This window comes from Convolutriloba macropyga, chromosome 4 (genome assembly GCF_964194025.1).
Source record: "Convolutriloba macropyga chromosome 4, txConMacr16.3, whole genome shotgun sequence".
NCBI lineage: Eukaryota > Metazoa > Xenacoelomorpha > Acoela > Convolutidae > Convolutriloba > Convolutriloba macropyga.
The window spans coordinates 62815856-62829551 of record NC_134471.1 but is presented as its reverse complement, the minus strand read 5'-3'; the positions used below and the strand labels follow the sequence as shown (position 1 = coordinate 62829551).

At 37.3% G+C, this 13696-nt stretch overlaps 1 pseudogene; it reads right to left on the bottom strand.

Annotated features, from left to right (window-relative positions):
• Nucleotides 1–9235: 9235 nt before the first annotated feature.
• LOC142338128 (uncharacterized) lies at nucleotides 9236–11268 on the bottom strand (annotated as a pseudogene).
• Between the last annotated feature and the right edge of the window lie 2428 nt (nucleotides 11269–13696).

Here is a 13696-nt window from a genome sequence, read left to right as displayed (position 1 = left end):
CCTAGTAGCAAAAATTGCTGCCCAGTTCTTTCCGAAGACATAACTGAAAGGTTGGTGACAACTCTTTCCGGTATGGGCGAAACAAAACCAATAGGATTTCTTCTCAACACGCTCGATGGATATAAAACTTTTGCAACCCTGTAAATAAATCTGTAACCACCAAAATTATCATGGCAAATTTGAAAATCGGGTGGAAGGCTTTTGTACGACAATGACACGGCCTCATACGTCTGTTTCCACTTTAAATCTTTCTTCAACTTTTTTTCATATATGCTTTCTTGCATTGGTTCTAAAGCTTTCATTGCTGGACGATTTGGCGTCTCGACTAATCTTTGGACAGCGAAAAAATTGCGTTGCGCCAAAATAGACCACTCAATTTTCTTAGGAATCATTACATCTGAAAAAAATCGTTTCTGGCAAACGAATTAAAACAGAAGCTTTAGCCTCTCCTTCTTAAACAATATCTTTAAAAGCTGGTTTTCAAAAAACTATTGCAAAAAATCAATTAAAAAAATAAAAGAGAATAATCTGTGAGCATTGTTAACTCCGAAAAGCATCTGAATCATGATACCAAATTATATTGAGGATATCTGTAAAAAATCAGATGTCGCTTACAGCAATAAACACAATGAAGCAAGTTATCTCTTGAACAGCTTAAAGCATCAAAATCTGCTTAACAAAAACTCTAAAAATCTCTGATCAGCAGATAAATAGATAAACGATCAGCAAAATTTAACTTCACTATCAGTAATGATATATCCTGACAAACGAAACAAAAAACGAGGATTCAACAGAAACACATGGCTATTATGGAGAAAAGCTCCGTTTATTTTCTAGTTTTTGCTTCCGTATGAATAAATAACATTATTTATCGAGAGCACGCTCTTGCTCATCTCTTTCAAACATCTGTTCTTCCTGGTAAGATGACTGCACATTTTCCGTCCGGACAACAATGTTTTCTGATGCTTCAACATTTTGACAGCGCTCAGAACTCCTTCTTTCGATTGACTTCAGTTCGATCCCCCCTGTTGTTTAAACTCACTTTGGCAAGCTCATACGTGTGCAGCCAATTTTAAAGCTCATACGTGTACTGCCGAAATTAAATAAATTTAAACCCGTTCATCAAATTAATTTTCTAGCGAAACAGATAATTTTAAAGTTTAATTTTGTTTAAAATTCACGAACTGAAATCATCATCAACAGACTTGACAAAATTTTTCATGTAACAAACATGATTCAAGTAACCTTTAAAAAGCTCCTTCCTTGTCGGTGAGAAATCAGTGCGCATTGGAACCCCTTCTTTTTGTTTGCTTTTGGGAGAAAGCATGTGGTTTCTGATTTCATCATCAAACCAGAGCTTCTTGCTTGCATTGAGCTGAGGCGTTGAGCCAGTGACTGCCGCCAAATCAGTACCTTTCCCTGGCCCTTTTGTTATTAGAAGAAGTGGTTTTCCTCAATCTGGAAAGCTTTTCGCCTTTGGAAGAAGAACTCCAAATTTGGACACCTCTGATGTCCAAAAACCAAAACCATTTTTCATGACTAAAAAACTTTGTTAAAAAATATAGAGCAGCCTATCTATTTTTTATCAGTTGTGGAACCTACCTCATTTATTCGGAACTTAACCTATTAAATAAGTAAAAAATCTCACGAGTTGTTTAACGGCATTTGTCGAAAACTGTATCTCCCTGTAGTTTCTGTTAGAGAGCGCCTTCAGTTTTGGCTTTAGTTCCGTCATGCAGTTAATTATGAGTTGTGCAGCTTCCAAAATTTTGTCTGCAGCCGCTTTCATTGCATCTGCAGCTTCATGATCAACTTTTTTGTGTTTTATTTCTGCTGCCTCACCCGGGTCAATGGTTTTTGGCCTTTTAACCTTCTTAACGTTTCCGGGAGTTGACGAAACTATCTTTGCATCACTCTTTTGATTGTTTGACTCCTGAGGTGCGTCAAAACTCTACAAAAAGTTGAGTTAAAAAAACTGTTCGATTGAAAAAAAATTAATGACATTTCTACCTTGTTGCCACCAATGGCACTGCATTTCGGTTTTTCAATTTCCTGATTGCATGCAACTTCACTCAAGGTCCTTGATACATCTTGCGGTTCCAATAAAACAAACTTTTGCCCCGATGGACTACATTCTGTCCCCGCTACTACAAAACTGCTTTCCTGATTATCGTTTTCATTGGTACCATTCTGTGACGCTGCTTATTTGAGCTTTCGTCTCGCGCCATTCAGCAAATTATTCTGACTTAACAAAATCTGACCAACGTCTTCGTAGACTGTTAGGTCTGGATCCACAACAACGTGGACTAAGGGTTGAAAACACTGGTTACCCTCAGCATCCTTTATTTAAACGCATGCTTTTTGTATGCGTTCGTAACAAAAATCTTCATGCCCAACAGCAAGAACTCTAGCGTTCCAAATACAGGACTTCGTTCGGGGGTTTTTCTTGTTCCATTTGAAATTGACTTCGTCCTCTTGCTGAAAAACAAAGAAAAACGGAAAAGAATTTTCTCAACAGAGAAAAAAATGATAGGAAGTAAAAAAATTCTCACTTTTACATAAAGCCGTTCTTTCATGTCCATGTAGATAGTGTCACTTCTCGACCATACAACGCCGCATTTTAAATCCTCGAAATAAACACACTAGTATCTGTTAGCGAGCTGCTGTTTTGCTATCTCCAAAGCCTCTAATGCAACCTTTCTATCGTTTGCATCTAAACAACGGCTATTTCGTTGTGGCAGCTGGGAAACTTGCGACTAAAGAAAAAAAAGCTTCAAACATAGCAGTGATATTATAGTCCAAACAAAAAGAAATTACGTCTTCATATGTTAATCTTTATTTTTACCAAAAAAGATTGGCGGTGAGGGGGTTAAGATTGTTTAGGGAGCTCAAAGTAGGGGGTCATGTGGACATACTCTAAGAATCGCAATCGCCCTTCACACCGCAAATTTATGTCCCTTAGACTGTTTCGGTGAATTGTATGATTTGAGTCTAGTCAGCCGAAAGTCTCTAAGAGCACTCAATGCCCTGCTGGCATTATCCATTTATACCATTTTTAAGCAAAAAAAGTCAAATGATGAAAAGGAAAATCGCTCGATCGAAAAATCGCATAAAGAGAGCGACAGGATTAATATAATTGCTACAAACTTTGCTTGAGAGCAATTAAAAAAGCATTCAAGAAAAAATAATTCGACGAGAGAATATTAAATATAAGAATAATAATAATAATAATAAAAATAATAATAATAATAATAATAATGATAATAATAATAATAATAATAATAATAATAATAATAATAATAATAACAATAATAATGCTAATTATAATAATAATAATAATAATAATTAAAAAAAAAATAATATTCATAATAATTAAAATAATAATATAATAAAAATAATAATAATAATAAAAATAATAATAATAATAATAATAATAATAATAATAATAATAATAATAATAATAATAAATAAAATTAAAAAAAATAAAACAGTTTTGGTAAATTTAACTCAATGCGCAAGAATGTTTCTTTTAGATTGAAAATTCGAGCTAGCTAATAATAATAAAAATAATAATAATAAAACTAATAATGTGTGTGGATTCAAAATTGATTAGGGAAGAGCGCTTTGAAAGTTTAACGTTTCTTTTAGATTGAAATTTCGAGCTAGCTAAAAATAAAAATAATAATAATAAAACTAATAATTTGTGTGGATTCAAAATTGACTAAGGAACAGCGCTTTGAAAGTTTACTAGGATCTTTTCCGTTTGTGCCCCCCACAGTAAGTTATGCTCCCACCCCCCACACTACATTATGTCCCCCCTCCCCAGTTACAGAACAACTTTAACTAAGCTGGGGGGTCACAAACGGAAAAGATCCGTTTACTACTATATACGAAAGCAAATGATATTAACTGATACAGCTCTAAAACATTAACCATAGTGAACTAATATTTGCAGCTTCGCATTTGCGTCTCGTAACAACACGTTCCCTTTGAGCTGCACTATTTTTATAAAATCGCATTGTGGCTTCTTGAGACATCGTTTTCTGCAGGATAAAATAAAAGGAAGTGTCACAGCGTCAAATTCACAATCTGAAATAGTGAATTAAATCTCAATCTCAATTAAATTATTCACAAACCTATCAATTTAACGACTTTGCTTCATTTGGAAACTCCCCCCTACCCGCGGACTGTTCCCCACCCCCCTTCCAACATCCCCCTGCGTATATTTTACAACCCTCTACCTATCTTGAAACGAGATAAATGAATTGACTATTATTTGTACGGCTCGAATTCGGCGACTGGAGCGAAATGTGACACGCTCGAATTCGATCCAGCCCTTCAGTGGACCATCTTTTCCCAATTTTCCCGTGTAGGCTCGTAAGGCCCGGGGTTAGTGAAGTTGACGACCTTCTTCATTGACCCCGCAGGTAGCGCTGCAGATCGAAAAATACAATATTTGCCACTGTTAAAGCTTGCTTGAAATAAATAGGGGGGGGGGGGTGGGGGGGTGGGCTTGTTTGGGATGGGAGATTAGTCCTCCTGAAATACTCTCGGGAAGTGGGTTGGGGGGAGGAGGAGTTGGGAGAAGTAGAAGACTGAATGACTACCGGAAGTTTGAACTATGACTACCAGAAGATTGAATTATCAGATTACAACAACAATATACACCAGTCATTTAATCAATTTTAATCAACACCTGTCACGATAATAGCAGTTAAATTTAGTTACGATCGACAATGGAAAAACACTTCAGCATTATAATACGAGTTTATCGCCACTGTTATTATTTAAACAACACCTAATGATGAAAACAATTTGATAACCTTGTAGTCTAAAGAAATTGTGTGATGTGGGTGGGGCGTGTGCGGTGTGTGTGCGGCATGTGTGTGTGGAATGTGTGTGGAGTGTGTGTGGTTTCAATGTGGTGTGTGTGTTTGTGGTTGGGGTGTGCGCGGTGTGTGTGTGTGTGGTGTTTGCGTGCGGCGTGTTTGTGGAATGTGTGTGTGTGTGTGGGCTGTGTGTGTGTGTGGTGTTTGTGTAGGGCGTGTGCTTGGTTTGTGTGTGTGTGTGTGTGTGCGTGCGTGTGTGTGTTTGTGCATGTGTATGTGCGTGCGTGTGCGTTTGAGGGTGTGCATGCGTGTGTTTCTCTGTGTGCGTGTTCTAATTGTGTGTGTGTGTGTTTGTGCGTTTCTCTGTATATGTGCGTGCGCGTGTTAGCGTGATTGCGTGTGTACTTATGTGCGTGCGTGCGTGTATGTGGTGTGTTTCTGCATGTGCGTTCGTATGCGTAAGTGTTTGTCTGTGTGCGTGTGTTTGTGTGTGTGTGTGTGTGCGTGTGAGTGAGCGTGGGTGCGCGTGTACTTATGTGCGTGCGTGTGCGCTCGCGCGTGTGTGTGAGTATGTGCATGTGTGTGTGTGTACATGCGTGTGTAAGTGTGTGTGTGTGTGTGGGGGGGGGGGGGTGGGAGGGGGCGCATGAGAACAAAAAGAAGAACAGATCCGAAGAAATATTATTTACCTTTGAAAATGTAATTGTCCTCAAAAAATGGAAAGGGGAAAACCAATAAAACTGTGTTCAATTTTGAAGTGATCGCAACAGGTGTTGATTAAAAAAATTACCATACTACATACAAAACACACAACAAAATGCGTGCACAACGTTACACAGTTGAAGTTAATTACACTGTAGTAGAAATAACAGAAATCCAACAACACTTCCGTAATGAATGACAATGACGTACATTTCTAAACTCGCAAATCAAATTTTTTGCAAACCTTTAACTAAGATCTTTAAATCACAATCTGCATCCGAAGCTTACCCTTATCGATCTTCAAATTTGAAAATATCAATGCTCAGATCAAAATCAAAAAATGACCTTATCTGATTACTTCAAATTTCCTGCCAAAATTACCAAAGAGATTATCTAACTTGGTATCGTTAGCTCAACAACAATTCTCCGTGATCTCTTTGAATTAGTTGTAGTGGGCAATATAGACAGTTACGAATTTCCATAAGAAATGTAGGAAACATAGGCCATCTTTTCCAAAACTTTTATCGACATCGGGATTTCTAAACATTTTATTCGGTTGATTATCTGTTGAAACTAATTGTTGAAACTAACTAACCCCTCTTGAGGGGGGGGGGGGGGGAGGAACTATATACTCAAACGGGTTTTTTTCTTCAATCAATTTTGGCAGACCGATATAATAATCGTAGAGAGTTGTGAGTGGTATCATTAGAAAGCCTGTCCAGCGTAGAATATGAAAATAAATTTTTTTTCAATTTTCGGTTTTCATGGGGAGTTATCGAGGTGTAAAGTTTTGTGGATATTAGACGTATTTCAACTGTTTTTATTCAAATTTTGACCAAATTTTCGGGAGTTTTGACCAAATTTTTGACAATTTTGCTAAATTATGTTAAAATTGTTACAGGTATTAATATTGACTTCATCTCTAAAGATAGAGGAGAGGGTTGTTGCATTGATCAATCAGAGTTTTGTAGCTAGAATTTATGCTAAATTTTTCAAAATATAGACTCTTTTCGTCAAAAATGGGGCCAAGTTTGCTTTTTTAGCCCACTTGCTTTAATTTGCTGGAAATAGACACCTCAAAACTGCGTCCAGATTCTTCTTAGGCTCAAAAAATAACTAGTGGTACTCCCGCTGGAATTGAGAGTCTTCTTAAATCATAATTTTGCCAAACTTTGCAAATTCAAATTCAATAATTATGCAAAATGCAAAATTTAATTTTGACAAACTGAAAATCTTTGGATAGATTTGATCCATTTCACAACCATTGTGTTTTGTTAGACGCGCAGTAACGTTTGTGCTGATATTGATCTCACTATGGATCCTTATGATACTTTTTTTAGATTACAATGGGGCGCAACTTTTCCCCTTGCCCTTATTTATTTTCTCTCAACTTCGAGCGTCGTCTCTGCAAAAAAGGCGAAACTGACTTTCTGTAAGTTATAAATTCATGTCGGTAACTTTTTTATTAAACTAATGGTTTCTTTTTGGTACTATGCGATTCAGTTTTTCTTTTATTTTTGATCATAATTGCATGTTTTATGAGTTCGTTTTGTTTCCTTGTCGATTTATCACATTATTGGCGAGTCCAATTAATGGAAGACATTGTAGGGACAATGCACAACGTTGAGAAAAGGCGATCTGGATATGTTACCTGATTATGCTGAATAGTTTATGCTTTTTGTTCTGAGACACAGTTATCTCGCAAAACTTTGCGTTTTTTTTGTTTGGCCTGTGTTTGTCTTCCTTTTCGTTGTTATGCGCCATATAACCAATAGATCTTAATTTCTTCTTCAAGACCTTTATCTGAAAATAGTTAAAAATTTCAGTTAATAGTTGTTTGTTTAAATGAATTTCAAGTAAAACTAAAAAATTCATCTGTCTTTTTTTGCTTTATTATCGTCACCATGTAACTCAATCTCACTCATTAGAAGTCTCAATTACTTTTGTTGATTAAAACTTTTTTCGCACTTGGTTTTACGTTTTGACTGATTGCTTTGAACATCTGGTTTCCTAAAAAGTTTTCTATACTGTTCAATTTATGTAAAGAGATTTCTATGCTGTTCAATTTTTGTGTTTCATTTTTTTGTCATGTCTAATTAGTCGTTTTAAAAGGAAGACTTGTTGATGTTAAGATGAAGGCAAATTAGTGATTTACACTGCTTTCAGGTAACATCTTATAATTATAGTGCCTTGAACTGTGTCATGTACAATTGTTTGAAGTTTTGGCTTCTTTCTGTATTTGTTTTTTTGTGGGCTCCTGACTTAGTCTCATTGTTAACAGGCCCAATCGGCTGTGTGAGGTGTTCCGACTCAATCCATCGCTTTTTGTTGTTATCCAAAGTCTGCCATGAATTTTAAAAATATGTGTTTCCAAAAAAAAATTTGAGTTTTTGAGCTTCGTTTTTTTGAAATTGTTTTTTGCTCGATTTGTAGGCCAGTCCCTGTAAACGCAGGTCACAACCCGATTCCAGCGAGCTATAATTTTAACTGTATAAAGGTTTTAGCTTCAAACATGTATCTCGGCTTTGTTTTTAAGGTTACTACGAGTTTTGATATTACATTGAAAAAGTCAGATTTTTAGATATTTGTACATTCGAAAAGATTTTTGGTTTCTTTTTAAGTTAAAACAATAATCGTTGATCCCATTGGTTTTGAAATTTTTGCGCAATCGGGCATTGGATAATGACATGAGATGCCGCAATTGCTTCGTATGTAGATATAAATGATTATTAATATAAACTGTGAAATTAACGGTTTTCAAAAATGGAATTTTTTTTTGTCTTGGCACCTATTTGCTCTTTTTTCGACCTGTCAAGCAGTCGCATTGAGGACAAGTCCCATATCTTTTCCAAATAAGTATAGTTGAAACTGTTTGTTTCCTTGAAATTTAATGGACAACATTTCAATCAGCTCCCGTTCTATCTCATACGTCTTTTGTTTTTGGTTCTGGTACCCCTCTTATGCTAATATCAATGAAAATTCGACAATATGTAATTTTTGATTTTTATTCAGATTCGCGCTCAGTGAGATTTGAACCAACTTTTCATTCTCTAGTTTGCATGTTTTCAGATGTTATTTCGCTCAACAAAATGACTCGTTCGTTCTCCATTACAAAGTTGTCAAAAATGAGCCGAATTTTGTTATTCAAACTCCTCTGAAGGCAAATATTTTCTTCAGAGAGCTTTATGCGCTTTACTTTCATCTACATAGAGTCGCCGAAAAGTACGTTAATGAGCAGAATCAAGGGTTATTTTAAACTTTGTGAAACTGGTCTCCACAAAGCAATTAAACCAATTTCACGATTCAATATTTTAAGATTACTGTCGCACAAATCTCTGCGGAACGCGCTTTCGTGAAACATATTTTGCGCTGGAAAGGAAGTATTGCTTAGCTAGTACGTGCACTTCCATTACCAAGTACAGCGAAATACTACATAAAAAACACACTTGCACGCATTTAAAGGGATTGTTAACTAGAATAGGAGCATTGCTAACTAGATAAATCATTGATACTGATCATTTTCGGCACATTCATTTTAAAGTCATCCAATTGCACATTCATTTTAAAGTCATCCAATTGCACATTCATTTTAAAGTCATCCAATTGCACATTCAGTTTATGGTCATCCAATTGCACATTCATTTTAAAATCATCCAATTGCAAATTCATTTTAAATCGCACATTCAATTGCACATTCATTTTGCTCATTTGACGAATCTCCAGACCATGTAAACCTGTTTGAATTTGTCAAAACCAGCCAATACACCAGCTCCAGCCCTTAAAATGTTAGCTCCGGCTCCCTTCATCATGGACATGAATCCTTCATTCTTCATAATCTGCATCGCACAGTCAATTGATCCCTTATACTTGACAGGTTGTACAGATGTCATCATCATTCGTCGTCTAATGGTATCTATGGGGTATGAGATAAGTCCTGCAGTCACAGTCACAGCGTATCCCAAGCTGAAGGACAGCAATAAGTTGGCCTTCTCTCCCAAGAAGATGGGCTTCAATGTATGGTACATGCCGAAGTAGAAGCCTCGATACACAAAGATACCCACGCAAGAGATCACGAATCCTCTGTACAATCCTCCAATGCCGTCAGATGCAAATGTCTTTCTGTAGATGTCTACCATTCCGTTGCACTGTTGCTCTCCGCCCTTTCCAGCAGCTTTAGCATCATTTGCCAATCTGGTTCGGCAATAATCCAGAGAGTAGACAAAGCAGAGAGACAGTGACCCGGCACAGCCACCACTAGCAACGTTCTTACTGAATTTAACTACGTAAGGACCTTTCTTGTTGGGTTTGAAGAGAGCCTTAATTTGATCTTTAAACGCAAAATTAGGAGCTTGCGTTGGGAAGTATCTGATACAATTAGCCAGACACACTCAATAACGCCCTTGTAAGGTTCAGCTAATCTTCCAGCTTTGATCATCTCATCTTGGTTCTGTACAAGCAATTTGACTCTTTCGATGGAAGCAGCAACTTTCCAATTTGGCTAGCAGCTCTTAGAGGCATATTGACTGAGTAGTTATGCTGTTATTCGAGGTCTGTCTTTCTGATCCCTGTTGGAGCTGTTTCATTTTTACTTAACCTGGAATATCCGATTCTATCAGTCAAATTATATTATCTTTGTTTTTGTTAGCTTAAGGTGTGTTTCCCATTATAGCACCCCCACTACCTTTCCCCACGAAACTACCCCCCCCCCCTTATGGTATAATTAACACGAGTGAGGGGGGTACGTTATGAGCACTAAATTTTGATCACGTGCATAGCATGGTTAAATGGAACAGTTCCTCCCTGTTAAATCTGGTCGATTCCAACTTGACTGCGATTTGTTAATTCTCAAGTGTTGAAGTTGAGTCTGGACTAGTCTGCACATTAACCGCTGTTATCTTACCGATCGATGTCATTTGACTGGCGTAAGATCAACCTTTTGAGATATGCCTTTTGTTGAGTTCCTCGATCATTAATAGCCCAATTTGGAATGACTATAACCTGCGTGCTATAATCCAAAAATCAGGAGTCAGTGAGCTGATTTTAATTCTATTACGAATGTAACCAGGTAATCCAGTAAACAAACTATAAACAAAGTAAAACAACAAAGCAAAAAGTAAAACAAAGTATCATTCAGACTATAAACAATGTGGACTGAATCAAGACTGAAGAATGGGAACTAATTTAATGGAACAACTACAGATGACTCTGTCGACTTTATCCTTGTTGATTCCGACTTCGACCCCGACGACTTTGACCCCGACGACATTGACCCCGACGACTTTGACCTCAACGACTTCGACCCCGACGACTTCGACTCCGACTCCCACCTCGATTTCAACCTGACAGAATTATGAGTTCTTTGATGATGTCTCTTGAGATTGGATGAATATATTGTTTTGAACGGGCAAAGGTCACTTTTCGTCGGCTTAATGGTACGCAGGTGAATACGTGCGACATGCCTTGCAGTGATGTACTGCGCACGTGATTCATACTCACAAAAACTGCACTCGTAGGGTTTCCCCTTGCGTTCATTCACGACTACAGTACTCGAAGGTGCCCGTCTTTTGCGCAAATTGCGTACAAGATCCATCCTTTCATTGTCAATATCAAACAGCTTCCTGACCGTGACAATACCATAACATGACTTTCTTTCCGGATCTGCAACTATAAACATAACTTCCTGCTGGCATTTAATAATAGATTCATGCAACTCAACGGTTATAAGGACTTGCTCCATTTCGATATACAACAATTCAATCAAAATCTCGAGTCAACAATACAAATTTCAATCAAATCTGAAATACACAACATATGAAGACCATTGAGTATTATTGAGTCTACTATCCAAATACTGGAAAAAGGTTAACATAAATACACTGATTAACACTGGGGTTGACACACCACGGGCTTAATACATTGGTGCATTCACATCATTCTGGTAGAAACGGCGGAGGTCGGTGGAGGTCGGCGGAGGTCAGCGGAGTTCGGAAGTCGGCGGAGGTCGGTGGAGGTCGGTGGAAGTCGGCGGAGGTCGGCGGAAGTCGGTGGAGGTCGGTGGAAGTTGGTGGAGGTCGGTGGAGGTCGGTGGAAGTCGGCGGAGTTCGGCGGAAGTCGGCGGAGGTTGGTGGAGGTCGGAGGGCGGCGGAAGTCGGCGGAAGTCGGCGGAGGTCGGTGGAGGTCGGAGGTCGGCGGAAGTCGGTGGAGGTCGGAGGTCGGCGGAAGTCGGTGGAGGTCGATGTGTGAGTTAATTGTGGTGTAGTTCGTAGAAGTTAAGCTAGAATGCAGCTCCGGGTATCGCCATGTTGAAAATTTCATGCATGATATCAGTCATTCGAAATTTTCAAAATTTGCTATGTACAGTCTGTTAGTTCTTTGTATGTACAGTCTGATCTGAGACATTCTGTGCAGTGTTAACCAATGATGTAAGTGATGCTGCGAAGAAAAAGGGTAGGCTGGGATGTTAACTAATCGAGTCTGCGCAGACTGGCAAAATTATTTATACTGCTATTTGTCAGGTACAGTAATGGTTACAATTGAAAATCAATGGTACAGCGCTGAAACCCACTGCTGACATCTCAGCAGGTTTCAAAAAATGACTCCCAATTTCATCAAAATCGTTTTTGATCATTTGCATGAAAAACTTGTTCAGTTGTGCAACTGTTCAAAAGCAATTCTCGGATAAGCTGGAATCGTTGTCCTAAAGTGTGTCAGTTTGGGACATTCGGATGATTCTTTTCTCGTTTTTTGTTTTGAACCAACGTTTTGTCACAATTTGTAAATGCAACTTGCCTAACTCTTCAAAAACCTAGAAGCCGACAAAATATTGCGTCGCAACTATTGTTTGTTGTATTGGTTAATAGTTTAAAGAATTGACCTGGCATGTTAAAAATGGCTTTATTTATCATATTAATTATGTTGATTATCAACTGAAGGATCTAAACATTATATGCATATGCACATTACACATACTTTCTGATACTCTATAAGGGAGCTGAGAAAGTGGCACATGAATGACACTAAAAGCAAACTAAAGTTAAACTAAAATCAACTCAGAAAATTTAATTGAAATTTGTAAGTGCAAGTTTATTAATGACAGATATCTACAAACCACAGGCATGAACGCAACTGTTTTTTTTTTTAATTCAGTGACAGATTTGTAAAAATGCTAGCCTTTTAAAACGTACAAAGTGCTTGTTTCAATTAAGGTTAGCTGATTCTGTCATGATCATTTAAAAATGCTGATTTCTATCTTGTTCTCAGCTACGTCCTTGCAAGTAAAATTTTCTTCTGAACGCAAAGTGTCTGTTTTCTGTACTCGAGTTGTCCCTGAATGAACAGGTTATTCCTGAAGCGTATTAGCCCCTGTTAACAAAGTAAAGATAATATACTGTTATCGGCCCATTTGCTTCGCAGCAACATTATCAATGGAAGTCCGAAGGTCGCAACTACTCCACCGTGATTGACAAAGGTAGTTTTGGTAAGATAGTAGAGGTGGTAGTGGATGAAAAGAAGTATATATTTTTTTAGAAAATGAATGTTTCGGAAATATTAATTAGAAACTGAGACTTTCTGAGAAAACAGATGCTGCAAAAATTCTTTAATTTAAGTAGCTCAACTGCCCTTAGAACAATTTTAAAGGAAACTTTGATTTTTTTAGCCAGCGTACTTGTAGGCAAATTTGATGAACTAAATAAATTGCTCTATTTCTGAAATAACAAAAAATTAATCATAAACTCAGCGTGACAAAAGAAATTAAATAAATACTTATTTAAAAAAATTAGTTGATCTTGTTTTCTTTTACTGAAATATGGAAGTTCACCTGAAATTTGATGTACGACCTTAATTTGTAGCTTTATTTGTCGTTGAGCAAATCAAAAGTTGTAAAAATAGACGTTCTGGTGACGGCTTTTGGTACCTTAGAAAGTATGATGCTCTCGGAGTCAGCTGATGTTGTAGTGCAGACAGAAGATCCCCAGCATGTAGGAAAAAGTCTCTGATTTAATATGACAGACAAAAGTCAGAAATTCAACATCTAGAGTTCATAACTTGAAACAGGGCAAGTTGAATTAAAATCCAGTTGATATCACAGCAGGCAAAAAATAAAAACTTCTCCTAAAATTCAGAAACTAAATTTATCTTGTTTTTAAAAATCTCTGGCTGAATTC